The sequence below is a fragment of the Juglans microcarpa x Juglans regia genome, chromosome 4S, assembly GCF_004785595.1.
Source record: "Juglans microcarpa x Juglans regia isolate MS1-56 chromosome 4S, Jm3101_v1.0, whole genome shotgun sequence".
NCBI lineage: Eukaryota > Viridiplantae > Streptophyta > Magnoliopsida > Fagales > Juglandaceae > Juglans > Juglans microcarpa x Juglans regia.
Genome location: NC_054601.1, coordinates 21,801,323 through 21,818,771, shown reverse-complemented (window position 1 = coordinate 21,818,771; position 17,449 = coordinate 21,801,323).

Below are 17,449 nucleotides of genomic sequence, written 5' to 3'. Positions count from 1 at the left end.
AACCAAAGTCCTCAAACCAGAAAAACCAACACATCTCTCGACCTCCCACCAATTCCAAATTTACTTCTCATATCTCTAAATCTCACTCCTCCAGCACACCTTTCTTCTCAAACAGATTTCCACCTTGTCAAATATGTGGCAAGACCAATTATCAAGCCCTCGATTGTTGCCATCGAATGGATTTTTCTTATCAAGGCAGGCATCGCCTATCACAATTGGCATCAACAGCTCATACTCATGTTGAACAAGAGATTGAACACCCTTGGTATCTTGGCAGTGGAGCCAATAATCACATCACTTCTGAACTTGAGAATTTAACCTTGCAACAACAACCCTACCATGGAAATGACAAAGTGACAGTGGGCAATGGAGGAGGTTTGCTAATCACCAATACTAGTTCCTCTTTGCTCTCTAACTCCAAAACAAAATTCCTTTTAAACAATATACTACACTATCCTCATGCATCTTCCAATCTCTTATCTATCCAACGTTTCCGTAATGATAACAATTGTTACTTCATTCTCACTGCAATGTAATTTATTGTGCAGGATCTGCAGACCAAGGAAATCCTCCTTTAAGGGTCGAGTAAAGCTGGTTTGTACCCTATGTACCTAAAGCTACTCTCCTCTTTCACTGCATTGTTAGGTGTCAAAGCTCCCATTCAAATTTGGCACTCAAGACTGGGTCACCCATCAGAGCCTACTGTTTCTAGATTAGTCAAGAGTTCTATGCTGCCAATTTCTGGTCCAGCAAAGTGTAAACAATTATCTGAGTCATGTCAAGTAGCCAAGAGTCATAAACTTCCTTTTGTTGAGTCCAATAATAGGTCCACCTCTCCTCTTGAGTTAATACACTTGGATGTGTGGACTTCTCCTGTAACTTCAGTTGGTGGTTGTAAATTTTACATTTTATTTATTAATGATTTCTCCAGATTCACATGATTGTTTCCCTTAAAATTTAAATCTGAAGCGTTTAGTTGTTCGATTCAATTAGCTTTCCGAAGTAAGAATTGTGTGTTCTTTGGTTACTGTAATGCCCTGACCCCAGACATCTAGGGAGTTAACTCCTGTCACCTGATAATCAACTTTACAATGCTAATAAGTTTTCCAAAAAACCAAACATCAATACTTCAAATTCATTTAACCACACATAACCACATATCAGATCCTCAATACCATAAATCAGTTGAACTAAATCAACATCTCCACATATCTCAATGAACATATTAAAATAAAAATAGAATTTATATAAGTCTCAACAATCATCCAAAACATACCAAAATGCATCTACTGAATAACTAAATCCACCAATAGCACTAGCACCCCGTGGTACTCATCTACTATACTGAGCTAATTTTGCCCATTACTCTATTACTAATCCTCAGTTGAAATATTGTGAAAATAAATGAGTGAGTTATCAACAACTCAGTAAGCAAGGAACATATAATAGTATACAAACATGAGCATCTATCAAGTTCAAAATGCGGAAACAAACATTTACTTTCATAATGTAGAATCAAAATATTTGTTTTCAGAATGCATAATCAAAACATTTTATTAAAATGTCAGAGTGAAATTTTCATAAAAATTTCTTATTCAAAATCCTTTGGCATATCACAAGCTGAGACCTCATCTTCAAATTATATTAGAGCATCAGAATGGCACTGATATCATGTTTAACCTTCGTGGTAGGGTTATAAACTACCATTATACCCGTGGTGGGGTCGCATACCATGTTTAACCCCCGTCGTGGGATTATAAACCACTATTATACCTGTGGCAAGGCTGTATGCCATTATTATATTTAGGGCGGGGCCTTAACGGAGACTGAACAGAGGCAACATCGAAACCAAATCATACTTAGATACAAAATCAGAAATTCATACCAAGGTTTTTAGATGACACATCGTATCAAAATAGAGTATTGAATAGCTTTCGATCATTTCACATATTCAAAATAGCATAGTCAAAAACATTTTCATTTAATCAAAGCAAAATTTTAGATCTCATATTCGCTCTTTTTGCATAATTTAGAAACAGAATGCAACAAAATAGGCTCATGTTTATATCATTCATGATATAAAATACTTTATTCATATACAGATTCTATGAGTATGCAGAACACATATCTAAGGTTGTTTTTAGGTTTCTTTTCAAGGCAAGCATGCATATTTTCAAAATCAACCTCGTTTTATTTTCTTTTATGCAAAGTCTAGTATAGGAACCCCGCTTACCTCAACTTTTGCAGCATGCTATCTTAGTCTTGTGTTCAACCTCTAAATATTTCACCACCGAAAACAGAAAAATATTCATTGAGTTTTTAATAAACACAACCCATCATAGCTAACTCTAACAACTGTTTCCGTATAATAACAAGTCAATCAAAAGCATGTCATGTAACCCTACTCCTGCAACCATACTTTCGTCAAGTGTATATTCATACTTCTTAGTTGAACCACTTATTCCCAAAGTCAAATACTCAAGGACAAGCATATTAACTCAAATCAACTAACCCAATAGCCACTTATTAGTTTTCCCAAAAGTAACGTATCTATCCATCTTAACCGATGTCAATCTCAAATCATCAGCATATAAAACCCCTTAACACAGTCCATATATAGCTCAACACAACCCACCAATAGTTCCAGACGGCCACCTAACTCCATTTCTTGCATAACCTGCCACAACTTCCAACTCATCCAATCTTACGCCAAGAAACGTTCACAAATCAAGAGACTCTCCACAACAATGACTCAACCAAAAATAACCCAATTCACCATTCCTAGCAAGCCAAATAGACAACATAACCTCTAACATATATCATCTATACACAATGTGTAGTTAACGGAAAATGTATGTTGCTAGTGCTTGAATACTTACTAAGTTCTTGTGTAATTGATACAACTAGGGTGATGGCAAGGGGTGCTATTATAGTTCTAACGAAGGTACGCGTTGCGCAAGTGATAAAAATCCAAGGGTTAGTGAGGGAATATTATGTGACAAAGGGGAAAAATAAATAAATTAAGGAGGGCAACAAACTACAATTTGAGACAGCAAAGGGGCTTACCAACGTTTAAGTTTGTGTACAGAGGAAAGGGAAGAATATAGGGGCGTTGGTAGCAACTGATTACACACTAACAGAAAGGTGTCGCACAACTCTGCAATTGGTAAAGTAAAAATAATTAAAGTAAATACAAGTAAATTCAAATATTACTATTTCGGATGTGCATAGAGGGAGAGATCTGAATCTTAATGAGAGAATGAACGAAGAGTGGCTTATCGGCGTGGAGCATGTTTAGTGACAGTGCTATCGGTGGTGGGTGGCTCGGCACAATGGGGAAAAACAAGAAAGTCTGCAAAAAAGATTATTAGTGAGGGTCGGAGTGTATGTGCGAGTGAAATCTATGAGTGATAGAGAGTCATAGTGTGTGCATGAGTGGGAGTGAGATCAGAAAGTGCATGAAGGTTTGAGTGTGTAATTTAGAATCTAAACCAGAGAGAGAGAAAGAGAGATATCTGAACTCAAGAGAAAAGAAAAAGAATAAAAGTGGGCTTACCGGCGTGGGGCACATTCAACTACAGTGCTATCCGTGGTGGGTGGCTCGGCTTGACGGGGAGGGACAATCGGCGTTGACGAGGGCCACTTGTGATAGTGCCTTGATGGTGATGGTGCGCGACAGGGAGGGAGGGTGATGCTGCTCTGCAAGGAAGAGCTTTGTGAGGGTGGAAATACAAATTGCAAGAGAAATGAATAGGCATTATTAGTGAGAGGGATTTCAGTAATGGGAGAAGAGAAGAAAATCAGAACTGTGTGGACGTGGGGAAGATGGAGATCGGGGTGGAGTGATTTTCGGTTTGAAGAAACTGACAGAAGGAGAAATGGGCATGGGGGAGGGGATTCGGGGAGAAGAAGAACTGAAGGGTAAGGAGCACTTACCTTAAATGACGACGTCTGGGTTCAAGGGCTAATTTGTCATGGACCTGGGGCCTGGATATTACAGTTACAATGCTAATAAAAAAAGGCTACCGCTGCCTTGACCCTCAATCTAAACGAGTTTATATTTCAAGATATGTAATCTTTGATGAATTAAGTTTTCTTGCTCAGGCTGCACAGGCTACAATTGTTGTTTCTCCAACCTTTTTATTAGCAACTCCTCCGCAACTAGTTTTCCTTCCCTTGGTTTTACAACTCCTCCACAACTAGGTTCTTTCTCTAATTCTTTGTACTCTATTTTTGTTTCTTTATTTTCAAATTCTCATGATTCACGCATATTAGACCTTACTAACTCTGTATCCTCTTTCTCTCTCCCACACATAACGACTCACCTGCCTCAGAGATTACTACTGGCCCTTCCAATGCTGATTTCCCTTCCAATAGTAGTCCAACCCTCATGACTGAATCTACTTCTCCTTCCCCTCCTTCACAAGTGTCTGAAATCAACAACCCCGAGCCTACCCTCCAATCTATACCCATCTCTTCATCCAAAATCATAACTCGATCTCAGACCAACTCCTTGAAGCTTAAACAATTCCCAGATTATCAACTCTACTATTCTACTAAGCATCCTCTTTAAGCCCTTTTTACCCTTTCTTTGCCCTCTAAACCTAGAACTTATAAACAGGCAGTGAGGGACCAACATTGGATGAATGCAATACAAGCTAAATACAATGCTCTCTTGGATAATAAAACTTGGACTCTTTGTCTGAGACCTAGTCATAAAAAGGTAGTGAAGAACAAGTGGATATTTAAAGTCAAATAAAAATCTTATGGTACTCTTGACAGGTTCAAAGCTAGATTGGTAGCTAAAGGTTTTTACCAAGTTGATGGAGTTGACTTTAATGAGACTTTTAGCCCTGTTATAAAACCTGCTGTAATCAGGTTGGTAAAGACCTTGGACCTTGGACCATTATCATATTTCTTAGGGATTCAAGTCACCAATACAGCTAATGGTCTGCATCTTCATCAAGGTAAGTATGCTATTGATTTACTACATCATATGAAGATGGTTGGTGCAAAACCAGCACCCACACTATGCACCTTAAGTGGTAAGCTATCCAATTTATCAGGTGATCCACTTGATGATCCTACATAATACTAAACAATGGTGGGAGCTCTTTAGTATTTAACTCTCACTAGGCTAGATTTATCTTATAGTGTGAATCATTATTGTCAGTTTCTACACTGTCCAAGAACCACTAATCTTACAGCTGCCAAGAGAGTGTTACGATACCTTAAAGGTACCCTGCACTTTGGTCTTCGATTCAATAAAGGATCCCTCCAACTCAATGGCTTCTGTGACTCAGACTGGGCAGGAAGTCTAGATGATCGAAAGTCCACTTCAGGTTACTGCATCTGTCTTGGCTCATGCTTAATCTCTTGGGATGCTAAGAAGCAACCAGTTGTAGCCATATCTAGCACTAAAGCGGAATACAAATTAATGGCCTTTAAGTTGCTGGACTTTATTGGTTGAGAATGTTGTTTAAAGAACTTCACATACCCCTAACCACAGCTCCTTGTCTTTGGGTTGACAATATTAGTGCCTTAGCAGTCTCTTCCAATCCAGTATTCCATGCTTGGACTAAGCATATCGAGGTGGATTACCATTTTATCCACGAGAAAATGTACAAGAAAGACATCCAAGTCAAATACATTTCACTGCACAACCCTCTGATATCTTCACTAAAGGTCTCTCTTCATCTCACTTTCAGTTGCTTCATGACAAGCTAATGGTTCGTGACCTTCCATCACCTTGAAGGGGGTTGTTAGAGATAGTGATCAAGATCAAACTAACTCCAAGATTACTATTGGCCCCATATACTCATCAGATAAACAAAATGATTTGAATTCAAATGAAGATAACAATGATGTGTACTCTATTGAAGATCATACTAGAACCAACTAATATTCTATCAATATATTTGCACTTATCTGTAGTTTCAATTCAAATACTTGTACTTAGTCTGTATAAACTCTAAATGCAATATGACTGGCATCATCTTGAACCAACCTGTTCAATTTAGTTTCTAACTAACAGAATATGATGATAGCTAGAATTCATGTAATCCAAAAAAGCCTTAGATTCACAAGGCAATTAATATTTTTTATTACACTACAAGAGAACAGCTTGGCAGAGGGCGATAATTGAATATCTCATCTAAGTATGCAGCACTCACCGAAGCTTGATCTTGTGTCAAAGGAATTGCCCTGTGAATCCAAGCGATCTGTGGATCATTATTACATAAGATATTGAGAATCGTTGTTTTCATAACTCAAATTTCTTTAAAATATCAGGCCTCTCTGTAGAAGCCTAGCATGTTACCTAAGCCTAAAACCCATTTACACCTAGCCCAGAAACAAACAATGATGAAACGACGTAGCTTTGACCAAAGAACTAAAACCCTATTTCTTTTTTCCTTCCCCGTCCAGCAATCCACCCCACCCCAAATGCCTCTCTTCTTTCTCTCAAAATTTTTCCTTGCCCTCATATCATTTGCCTTCCTTTGTCCGTGCAACGCCACTGTCATCTTCGTATCATCCAACCCTGGTCTCTATGCTAGTGAGTACTCCGGCTCAATCCATCTCTTTCTCTCCTCTGCAAGTTGAATGCCCCTTGCCCCCTACCCCATGTCATATGTTCTAGTTTCCATACCCATTCGCCACTGGCTGGTACTTCTCTCCATCTGCTTCTCTCTCTCCCCGCCGACTCTCCCTCCGCCTCCTAGTTGTTCCTTGCTCCGATGGAATCAAATTGATTAAAAATCTCGTATTTAACTAATTGTGAATTCACCACTTGTCTCAAAATCATAACTTGACAGGAATATGTAGATTGAATTATTTATATATTTTTTTCTTAATACTCTCCCTTAATAATTGAGCCCAATGCGTAGAATATTTAATTAAATGAAATAGAGTGTAAAGCTATTGTCTCAAAAGGTTAAGCTAATAGGAAGAGGTAGATTTACTCATTTATATTTGTCACACTCTCTCTCTTGTGTTGGCCAGATTTCCTCTTAATAAGTAGATCCAACACGTGAAATATTGAATTAATAGACTGAAGTGTAGAGTGAGGGTTTGATATCAATAGCTCTATTCTAATACCATGTAGAAAATTATATATGAGAAAATTTTTGTATATTTAATGTGTGTTTGCAATGTACAGGAAAAGCCTATTTATAGTTGAATAGGGTCCATGACAAATAATTAAGGAAATACAATCAGGACTACTAAACTTGCTAAACTCAAATACTTAAAGGTTTACTAAACTCAAATGTTGGTTTTGGGCTGATGCAATTGACACTTTATGGATGTTAAGATACAACCACCCACCTAGATATACTTTAGACATGCAATCTAACTCACTTATCATATCAGATTGTGAAGATGTGTAAGGGGAAAGCAGCACAATTGGCATAGAATATATACTCTTGTGTGTTCGTGTGAGCATTTCGTGCAAAAATTTATTTATTTTTTTTACTTTTTTCATGATATCATAGTCCCTTTTGGGAAACCTCTCGATCCTACACACCAACAACATATCCTCATCTTCCTCTATCTCTTATTTCACCACATCCACCATCACTTTAAACCTACCTAACATTACACACTTCATCTTTGTCAAATTGGACAATAATAATTATATGAACTGGGTGTCTCAATTTTTACTAGTTCTTAGATGTTAGGAGCTGATGAGCATTATTAATGGCAGTGAGTCATGCCTTCCAAAATTTCTAGTTGATGAATCAGGAAAAGCTTTGAACCCTGATTACTCCCTTTGGCAAAAGAATGATCAATTCCTTCTGAGTTGGTTCGCACTACTCTCTCTGAGAACTATGCTTAGTATATGGTTTGAACATCTCTAGAAAAGTGTGGAATTCATTGGCTGCATGCTTTGTTTCACAATCAAAATCCAAAATAGAAAACCTTAGATGCCAACTCTAATCTCAAAATCAGAGATCACATTCTTGTTCCAAGTATCATAGCCAAGCCAAGACATTTGCTAACCAACACATAACAACAGGAAAATTTGTTGAAGATGATGATCATATCCAATGAGATATTGCTTCCAAGGCTAACCCAGATCGCATTCACATTATTAGCCTTTGGTCGCTAGGTGCGAGTATTGATAAGTGTTATTTTTATGTGATTTTTATCATTCTTTTATTTTTCACTCTTTTATTTATGAAAAATATCATTTTCCTTTCAACACTATTGATTTTATTTTATTTCTACATATTTTTATTTATTTTTGTAGATTTGAAGGAATGAGAAGACTTAGTGCAAAATAAGAGCATTTTGGTATAAAAGAAGAGACTATAGATCCAGACCGATTAGAGACAGCGAGATCTGAAGAGATTCGATGAGATTTGGGCGAGGAGCCTTGTCTCGTGAGCATCAAAGAGATCTTTCTCGCCCAAAGGTGAGAAGACTTACCTCTCGATAGGTGAGGAGACTCGCGACCAAAAGGCGCAACCATAAGGCGCGAAGACTTGGCGACACGGCTCTAGGAGATTAGATTAGGCAACTAGTATAAACGACTAACTTAAAAGACCAACCTAAACGATATCATGTGCAACAACTAGAAAATGTGATAGGAGTATTTCATCCTGGTCTGGAGTCTTTCCACTCAGTAGGCGAGAAGAGGGCAGTGTGATCTTTGTGACCTCCATGCCCATTCATTTGTGACTTTCACGCCCACCAGTTATATTCAGCGCACATGGCATCTACTTGCCTCTACCCTTCTGAGTTCCACAATCAATCTATTGGTGACCAAATCCTCCCGAACTCCACAAATCAAGTCGCATATCACTGAATCTTCCATTTTAAATAATTTAGATATTATTGGAATAATCTCTTTTTATGTTAACATCTATTTTTAGAAACTATTTTTCATATTTTTAGGCTAAATTGTAGCCGCATTTATTTTGTTTCCGGATTAGAGTTTTGACATCTATTTAATCCCATCTTGTGGGATGAATAGGAAGTTTGGATTCTTAGGCTACGTTTGGATGTTGAGTTGAGCTCTTTATGAATAGTAGTGAGTTGAGTAGTGGAGGGAGTTATGTGGAACCCATTTAAATTGAGTTTAAAGTGTGTTTGGATGTTAAGATTAGTTTAATACTTTTTATGAAAAATTGAAAAAGGTTGTGGGTTTCACGTATAAAGATGTTTTAAATTGAAAAAGATTGTGGGTCTCACGTGTAAGAGGGTTTTGAGTTAGGATGAGTTTAGTAATTTAAGAGTTAGATATTTGAATGTTAGACTTAGTTTAAAATTAGACTGAATTCAACTGAATTCAGCTGAGTTTAGGAGCCAAACGCAGCCTTAATCTTAGTTTTAGTTTTGAGTTTAGGTTTCGATAGTTCAGAGTATTATTTGAGTTTCTTTCAGGGAGGCAGTCTGGGGGAGTAGATGTGAGAGCCGCATACTTCATCAACTAACTCTAACGAAGAACATCAGTTTTATTCTTTTTCTTTTTAATTTCATTATATACTAATTTTATTTTCTAGAGTTTTGATGTAACCTAACATTGAACACATAATTTATATTCTAAGTTATTTTATTTTCAATATTTTCATGATTGAGCGTTTATTCTTTATTCTTAATATTTATAATTTTTTAGCTAACTATTATTCGATCTTTTGGATTGCAATGAGATCAAGAGGTGATTTGTGATTAAAACTCTAGAACTAAACACCATTAGTTAAGCAAAAGTAGACATGTTTTACCGCGACTAGTGTGATTTTCAAGAAAAATTCAAAGAACTTAATGAGATTCCAATTAGTTAAATTCACATAAAGATATGGAGTTATTAGTTGGAGATATTTTTAGTATTGTTCGAGAGAAAATATTGAATAGTTAAGAGATTTTTATCATCAACTTGGGATAATTGGGATTCAATAATAAGAAAGAATAAATTGTGTGAGATTTGCTAGGTGAAGTTAAATGCTCTAGATCTATTCTTATTATTTTTAAAATCTTAATTTTAATGTTCTTTTATTCAGTTTAATTTAGATAAACTATTCTTCAAATTTCGATTTTTTAAATAGTAATTAATTTAGTCAATTTCAATACTCAATAGTATAATTATTCCCTATGAGTTCAATAATCGTTTTCTTTAAAATGATTTACTACTTGTTACTATTAGGGCTATAATTCGGCCGGTCTGGACTGAGAAAACCGACCGGACGACTAGTTTGGTTTGGACCGAACTGAACCGAAAAGAGACTTGCTCGGTTTCGATCATAGGAAAATAGGGTTTTCGATCTTTGGTCTTCGGTCCGGTCTCGGGTTGAGGGTTCTCGGACTGGACTGACCGAAAATATAAAATAAAATATTAATTTTTTTTATATTTTTTTATATAATAACTGTATAATAAATTATGTAATTTTCATCTAACCTACCCCATGTACAATATAAAAGTTAAATATGTAATTTCAAATTTACAAATTAATATTCTATTAATTGTATATTACCAATTAACCTATCATCAATTCACCATTAACTAATTACAAACATCTACAAGACTACATCTATCTAAGTTATTAGATAACTTTTTTTTTTAATATATCGAAGTTGTAAGTAAATATAAAGCAATTAAAATAACTAATCTAAATTGTAATTAACTAATGTATGACATGAATATCAATTAACTCATTTATCACGAATTTACCATTAACTAATTACTAACATCTACATCTATGACCTAAGTTGCAAGTAAATATAAAGCATGTATGTATGTATCATGTGTGGATAATTAAATGATCTATGCTTATTGCTTCATATCCAAAATGTAAAAAGTTGTATATAACTCATTATGCATTTTAACTTAGAACTATCAAAAACTATAATACATTGACATGCTCTAAGTTAGCAACAAAGTAACAATGAACATCATCAATATAATTATAAATAAATTAAATTTATAACTAAATCAATGTAAGTCTATAACTACAAGTCTATAAATAGTATCAATATCACAATGACTAATGAGTATTACTAATGACTATATCACTATGACTTCTATAACCATATATTACTATTAGTATAGTATAGTCCATAATTTAGTATCAATGTATTATTATATAATATATAACATATATTCTTATATAATATATAATATATATTCCATAATATATAACATATATTATTAATATCACCATATCATTATAATATATATATATACACACTATATGTAGTAGTAACACTATTAGAGTATAATATATAATATTATCATTAATTATTTTTTCAATGAGTTAAAAGAATAATCACCATTAAATAGTTTACTTAATTTTACTAATTTAAATAATTTTTTTAATTAATTTATGTGCCAAAAAGATTAAAAAAAATCACAAGTTAAAAATATAACCAAAATTGCCAAACATCAAACGGCGTCGTTTAGTATGAAATTAGACTTAAACGGCTAAGTCCCAGCTGGATGAATATTGACACTATTTTTTTTAAAACTAAAGTTGGATGAATATTGGGTTCAAATTGAACCCAAATAGCGTCGTTTCGTCACCTCCCACATCCCCAGTTACTCCCCCCCCCCCCCCCCCCCCCCCCCCCCCCCCCCCCCCAATTTTCACTTTAAACTCTCAAGTCCCAAAACCCTAGCAGCCGCGTGACACCCCCCTTCCAGCAACCCAACCCCTCTGTTGGGTCTCCTAAAAATTCTAGGACGCAGCCCCTCCTTCGCATGAGGTACTCTCTCTCTGTATATTTATTTATAGACATGTACACCAGCTTCGAAATAGATAAATTTTGCCAAAAATAGATATAGCTATTAGGCAGCTCTAAGATATTAATTAATGGTGAAAATAAATTTATATATTGAAATAATTTCCTTTTTCTTTAGGACCTTCTCTGTGGAGACCTTAGTAGGTAGCCTTTGGCCCTTTATTGCCACTCCCTTTGAGCCAATCCTTACTCTTTGTCTTCATTGGTTGGCTGTGGTGATTTAAGACCCTGTTTTCAGATGAAAAAATATTATAAACAAAAGAAATATATCATGTTCTTGAATTTAGTGATTGGTATTTTTCCATTTTATTAACTAAATTGCATGCTAAAAAGTCATTGACTCATAACAGTTCTTTACTTTAATTCATAGATGGCAAAGTGCATGCAGGAATATGAAGGCTTTGATTATATAGAAACATTTTAGAATTGACTTTTGTCTTTCTCATATGATCATTCAAAACTTTTTGATACACTTCCCAAATTAAAATTCATACACACAAGATTGCATGGGTTATCTTTGATAAGTCATGCTTTAACCTCTGTTATTTACTTTCCTTGTAATCAGGCAATTATTTTTCTAAGTCAATAAAGTTACTATCTTTAAATGTTTTGGAAATAAGAAGCAGAAGTAGAAAATTAATTCCCTTTCTTTCTTTAAAGTAAAGTTGCCAAGTCTGTTATTTTCATTTAATTCCCTTTCTTTCTTTTTTAGATGGACTCTATTCCAGAATTGATTCCACAGGATTCTACTATAGATGATGTAGAGTCAACACATGCTATATGTTATGTAACTTTATATAATTTGTTTTGTTTCTTTATGATCTATAATACTGTATGTTATTTAAATTTATATAATTTGTTTTGTTTTTTTATTGCATAGAACTTATTCAGGATGGTGAAAATTCTATAGCGGCTTCAAATACAATGTCTACAACCAATGCAAGTTATTGAGGTAAATTTGTTTTAGCTTGTTAGTTTTCAATTTTCACTTTTGCTAATAATTACTTTGTTTACACTTTACAACGTGCTGTAAAAACTGAAAAGTATGCCAAGCCAAAAGATGCAGGAGGGTAAGACTTAGGAGCTGCCAGGAGAATAATTGTATAATTTGTATTGATGTAAATTGTAATTTGTATTGAGAGGCGAGAGTTATGTTTTTTTTAGAGCTTTTAATTTTTCAGTTTTTTGGGACCTATATAATTTTTAGTTTTCATTATCTATGCGTGGAAATGGTTTTTTTTTTTTTCTTCTTTTTTTAGAAGCCAAATTTGCTTGGGAATGTTATTTCAATTTTCTTTCATTATCTAGTATAATTTTTATTAACCTTGTTTAAATTGTTTGGATGGATTAGTAGTAAGAAAATCAAGTAGCTATTCTTTTTTTTTTAAGTTTCCAATGGATACAGACAAATTTTATTTTTTGTAATAAAACCTTTTATTCAAATTTATTGTATATTGACAATTTTTTTTTATGATTATTTTTATTTTCCTTTCAAGTTCCTTTTTAGTATTTTTTTGGCTTCAAATTGGATAAAATGTTAGTGGGCTTTCACTTGGGCCAAAAAACATAGGAATAAGATTGGGCTATTGGCTCATTAGGTATAGGGTTGGACCGAATAGGACCAACAGGACCGGACCAGACCGAATTAGACCGGACCGGACCGGTCCTTATGCCTATTTTGTCCGGTCCAGAGTGAGAAAACCCTAGACCGAATTGGTTCGGTCCGGTCCACAAAACCTCATCGGGATCGACCGGACATGACTGAATTCACCCCTAGTTACGATTCTATGCACTTGCAAATATATTTTTATGCAAACAAGTATTAGTCCTGATCGTATGCGTTTTGCTAACACCTGACTTTTGCCCAAAGAGCATGACCGTTCTTGATGGGAGCTACATATAATGGGTGATTGCATAAACAACGCCACAGACTCATAAAGAAGTTACTCTATTACTTGTATGATTTACACGAAATCACCTAGATAAACTATCTCTGTCCTTTACATTCCACGGTTGTGATAGCCTTTTTCCCCCATTCATGTCCTCTAGATGGTATGAGCCCGACCTCTCATTCTTTACTACCACATATAGTCCTTCCTAGTTGGGTTCAAGCTCACCTTCTTCCTGCCGCTTGGTTGTTGTTCCGACTTCTCTCAACACAATATCTCCTACCTTGAATGATATTTGCTTGACCATTTTGTTGAAGTATCGCGTTGTCCTTCCGTTATAGGTTGCTGCTCTTATATCTGCCTCTTCTCACTTTTCTTCTAGTAGGTCGCGGTTTCCCGCCAAGCCTTTGTTGTTTGACAGTTCACAATAGTGTTGGACTCGATAACTCGGCATACCGATCTCCACCAGTATAACTACTTTGTAGTTGTAGGTTGTTGTGAATAGGTTTTTACAAGTCAGGGTCCTCACGGTAGTTCCCTACGCCCACAACACCCCAGGAAGCTCTTCAATCCACAGTCATTTTTCATCTGCAAATCTCTTCTTCATTATGCAGAACACAATTTTGATTGTCGCCACCTGCCCATTAGCCTGAGCGGGGGAAGAATATTTATCTTTGATTCCTAGCTCTGCACACCAGTCTCTGTACTTGTCGCAGTCAAATTGTCGTCTGTTATCCAAGACTATAGCTTGTGGTTTGCCAAAGCGACAACCAATTGACTTCCAAGGTTGTTATGTTGCTAGCAACGATTGTTGCCTGTTTCTGCTGATTTCATGAAGTAATCAATAGCGGCCACTGCAAACTTGACTCCTTTTCCCGGTGGCAAAGGTCCTACGATATTGATTCCCCCATTATGTGAAAGCCCATAGTGGCATTATTTTCGTCATCTATTCTGCTGGACTGTGAGGTATGGTATCATGTTGCTGGCACTATGTTCATTTTATGACGAACTCATCCATATCATTCAATTCGTGAGGCCAGTAGTATCCCACTCTCAAGGCCTTATGTGCTAAGGCTATGCCGCCAAAATGGGTTTTACATGCTCCTTTGTGTATTTTCACCGGAATGACTTCTGCATCACTAGAGCAGGGTGGAGAAACCTCTCTGGTAGAACACTCCTTTCATGAGAGTAAATTTGGCTTCCCTGTTCTTCACCTTCCTCGCCTTTGGCCATTCATCGGGTAGTTCCCTTGTAGTCAAATACTTCACCACCTCGTGCGCTTTGGCGTTTATGGCCCTATTTCTATCACCTTATATCCAATGGATGGGGCCTCTAATAATTGAGACGTCATATCCCAAGGGGGAAGCAAACTTTCTGCTCTCAAAGCAGCTCATGCAAGCTTGTAATACGGGCAGCGATCACGCTGCTCCCACACCTTTTATAGGTACATTTTAAGTCTTTCTCCTTTTGCCAAGTATTCTCATGTCACCTGGTTCACCATTACCTGGGAATCTGCATATACATCGACTTTATTCGCTCCTAATCCTTCCAACACAGCCAGTCTTGCCAGCAGTGCTTCATATTCTATTTCATTGTTGATGACTTTGAATGCCAGCCTTATAGTGTAATGAATCCTTTGCCCTCATTGGTGAGGAGATAGAGGCCTAGGTTGATGCAATATTTGGTATGCATGTGATTCCACTTTGCTCTACAACCAAAAATTCAGACTCGATGACATCTTGGGAACTAAAAGGGAACTAAAAAACCCAATGTCTTAGTAGGACATACCTCTCCATTTGTTTACAGTATGGTGTTTTGCCTTAAGTGCTTGATTTTCCTAGTCTAACACGATAATGCTTATGAATGCCTAATTTGAGACATTTAGCGCGGTAACCCCTCTAGGGCATGAGCTAACCCTTCTTGACCTGATCTGACTATCAACAAGGTTGATTTGGTGTGCAGGATTGATAATTATGGAACCATATTTGTCAAGATATGGCTAGTTGGGTTAATTTTATCTTTATAATTTATCTAATGGGCCAGCCCCATTTTTTTTGGGGGGGGGGCCTAATTGACGAGCCAAGGAGTGTTTGACATATCTCAACACTTTTATCCCCTCTTCGTCACATGATCCTTACATGACTGCAACCTTTGGTCACCCGTGGTTCTTTGCTCGCCTTTTATGCATATTTATCTCCAACATTTATCCCGTAAATTCCTATCGCTGCAAAGTAGAGTTAGATTTTGTGCAGGACCGCTATGGGAACCTTGAGTCTGTACGGTTGACCCTTCCTAGTCCTCATGATGGCATCATTAATTCTAAGGAGTCGCCGAGCATGCTAGACTTTAGTTGGCATGTTTTAGATCGGGTTTCACTCCCCTTTAGTAGGCGACATCTTAGACTTTTTGGGGATGGCCCTTGCTCAACTCTTATTCTATGGGCAAAAAGAACTTGACCTCACTACATAAGTTCTTTCATATTCACGGTGATAGGCGGCACGATGGGACCCAATATAGTTTTTGCTAGAGAAATTGGGATTGAAATTCATTTTTATCTCTGGGGTGGGATAGGAGTTTCCTATCAGAGAGGCTGATCGTCTCAGTTCCTAGTAGAGCCTTATGGTGCTATGTTCTTGATAGTTGTTACATTGAGGTTACACTCAACAGGAAAGAGCAAGAGCGCCCAGACCTTATTTATGCATGGGTTAGAGAAAATTCAAGCTCTGTCAATTCTGATGTGATTCTCACCTGAGAAAATATTGATCGTTTCTTAGTTTTGCAAGATCAGTCACGAGTCGTTTGGTTGCTAGACCTCTAGTCTGGAGTGCCCAAGACCGTCCCTATTTTGTCCTACCTTAAGGGAAAGAAGACTTATACTAACTGTGCTGGTGCTTGTGACACTATTAAGGCTCACAGTCAGTCACACAGTTGCCCCAACCCTGCTAGTCAGAAGAGAGGTTATAGGCACCCTCAATTGCCCTTGAATGCATAACTAAGATCTTTGATTTGGGTGGGGGGGGGGGGGGGGGGGGGGGGGGGGGGGGGGGGGGGGGGGGGGGGGGGAAGACATGGCCTCGGTGTTGGATGCTTCATTCTTCGGCGTGATTCCCAACGTGTTTCCGGACTCTCTCCTTAAGGCCTCTTTTGAGAGATTTTCGTCCCTTTCCTCAATGACCAATGACTCCTTGGAAATATTGAAATTTGGGGGTGAAGAGGTGAAGAGTATGTTCCCGTTGTTCACGACGTGACCTTTGTCTAGTCCAGCTGAAGTTTCTAGTAAGAAAACTCCCGATGTTGGTGGTGGAACTCAGACATCCCTTGTTGGCATTCCGCCTATCATATTCCATAGGGAGGAAGTTTCTATTCCATCCTCGCCAGTTCGTGTATCCTTGCCATACATTTTACTTGGCAAGGAAATATCTTTTAGCTCCTTTTCCCAAGGGATTTCTTTTTCCCAACCTTCCTCCTGACGAGAAAATGAAAGGCAACAACGAGCATGGGGAAAACCAACTTGTGGCCTCCTGGCAGATCTCGAATGTAGCCCTTTTGTTGTCTTATCAAGCCTCCTATTTGGCAACTTCTAGCGAATAAACGAGCCATACTTTTCTTGATGTGGTTGTTGAGGAGTCTAATCCTTGCTCCGAGTTGCCTACTCTTGCCCTCTTCGGCCTTCTACGTCTACCTTGCTAGCGGGTGATTCCTCGAATCCTTTTGTCAACCAAATCGTGCAAGAACTTGAGCATCTCTTTCTCTGGTATGTACCCTATACTTACAGTATTTGTTTCTTTGTATCAGCAACCAATAGATCGTTTGTCCATTACAAG